Genomic DNA, 2,239 nt, shown 5'->3' with positions numbered 1-2,239 from the left:
GTCATGTATGGATGTGAGAGTTGGACTGTGAAGAAGGCTGAGCACCAAAGAAATGATGCTTTTGAACTGTGGTGTTGGAGAAGACTCTTGAGAGCCTCTTGGACTGCACGGAGATCCAACCAGTCCATTCTGAAGGAGATCAGCCCTGGGATTTCTTTGGAAGGAATGATGCTAAAGCTGAAACTCCAGTACTTTGGCCACCTCATGCAAAGAGTTGACTCATTGGAAAAGACTCTGATGCTGGGAGGGATTGGGGGCAGGAGGAGAAGGGGATGACAGAGGATGAGATGGCTGGATGGCATCACTGGCTCGATGGACGTGAGTCTGGGTGAACTCCGGGAGTTGGTAATGGACAGGGAGGCCTGGCGTGCTGCGATTCATGGGGTCGCAAAGAGTCGGACATGACTGAACGACTGATCTGATCTGATCTGATTTGTTTTCTACAAATGGATTGTTGATTTTTATCATATTTTCTTTCATTGACGTGTAGCTATTTACAACATTGTGTTAGTTTCAAGTGTACAATAGCAAGTCAGTATTTTTGCAGATTATATCTCATTTATAGGTTATTATAAGAAAATGGTATAATTCTCTGTTTAGTTCAGTTTGGTCACTCAGTCATGTCCGACTCTTTGCGACCCCATGAACTGCAAAACGCCAGGCCTCGCTGTCCATCACCAACTCCACCCAGACCCATGTCCGTTGAGTCGGTGATGCCATCCAACCATCTCATCCTCTTTTGTCCCCTTCTCCTCCTGCCCTCAATCTTTCCCAGCATCAGGGTCTTTTCAAATGAGTCAGCTCTTCTCATCAGGTAGCCAAAGTATTGGAGTTTCAGATTCAACATCAGTCCTTCCAGTGAACACCCAGGACTGATCTCCTTTAGGATGGCCTGGTTGAATCTCCTTGCAGTCCAAGGGACTCTCAAGAGTCTTCTCCAATACCATAGTTCAAAAGCATCAGTTCTTCAGTGCTCACCCTTCTTTATAGTCCAACTCTCACATCCGTACATGACCACTGGAAAAACCATAGCCTTGATTAGATGGACCTTTGTTGGCAAAGTAATGTCTCTGCTTTTGAATATGCTGTCTAGGTTGGTCATAACTTTCCTTCCAGGGAGCAAGCGTCTTTTAATTTCATGGCTGCAATCACCATCTGCAGTGATTTTGGAGCCCTCCCAAAAAATAAAGTCAGCCACTGTGTCCACTGTTTCCCCATCTATTTGCCATGAAGTGATGGGACTGGATGCCATGATCTTCATTTTCTGAATGTTGATCTTTAAGCCAACTTTTTCACTCTTCTCTTTCACTTTAATCAATAGCCTCTTTAGTTCTTCTTGACTTTCTGCCATAAGAGTGGTGTCATCTGCATATCTGACGTTATTGATATTTCTCCCAGCAGTCTTGATTCTAGCTTGTGCTTCCTCCAGCCCAGTGTTTTTCATGATGTACTCTGCATATAAGTTAAATAAGCAGGGTGACAATATACAGCCTTGATGTACTCCTTTTCCTATTTGGAACCAGTCTGTTGTTCCATGTCCAGTTCTAACTGTTGCTTCCTGACCTGTATACAGGTTTCTTAAGAGGCAAGTCAAGTGATCTGGTATTCCCATTTCTTGAAGAATTTTCCATAGTTTATTGTGATCCACACAGTCAAAGGCTTTGGCATAGTCAATAAAGCAGAAATAGATGTTTTTCTGGAACTCTCTTGCTTTTTCCATGATTCAGCGGATGTTGGCAATTTGATCTCTGGTTCCTCTGCCTTTTCTAAAACCAGCTTGAACATCAGGAAGTTCACGGTTCACATATTGCTGAAGCCTGGCTTGGAGAATTTTGAGCATTACTTTACTAGCATGTGAGATGAGTGCAATTGTGCAGTAGTTGAGCACTCTTTGGCATTGCCTTTCTTTGGGATTGGAATGAAAACTGACCTTTTCCAGTCCTGTGGCCACTGCTGAGTTTTCCAAATTTGCTGGCATATTGAGTGCAGCACTTTCAGAGCATCATCTTTCAGGATTTGAAATAGCTCAACTGGAATTCCATCACTTCTACTCACTTTGTTCATAGTGATGCTTTCTAAGGCCTACTTGACTTCACATTTCAGGATGTCTGGCTCTAGATGAGTGATCACACCTTCGTGATTATCTGGGTCATGAAGATCTTTTTTGTACAGTTCTTCTGTGTATTCTTGCCACCTCTTCTTAATATCTTCTGCTTCTGTTAGGTCTGTACCATTTCTG

General features: G+C 43.2%; 1 protein-coding gene across 1 annotated transcript in view; it reads left to right on the top strand.

Annotated features, from left to right (window-relative positions):
• TANC2 (tetratricopeptide repeat, ankyrin repeat and coiled-coil containing 2) overlaps window positions 1-2,239 on the top strand; it is a 368,982-nt gene that overhangs the window by 41,774 nt on the left and 324,969 nt on the right. The window lies entirely within an intron of this gene.

This window comes from Bison bison, unplaced genomic scaffold (genome assembly GCF_000754665.1).
Source record: "Bison bison bison isolate TAMUID 2011002044 unplaced genomic scaffold, Bison_UMD1.0 scf7180017864371, whole genome shotgun sequence".
In the NCBI taxonomy this organism is placed as follows: domain Eukaryota; kingdom Metazoa; phylum Chordata; class Mammalia; order Artiodactyla; family Bovidae; genus Bison; species Bison bison.
Note: the sequence above shows the minus strand (reverse complement) of the source record. Positions and strands in the feature narration are given on the sequence as shown.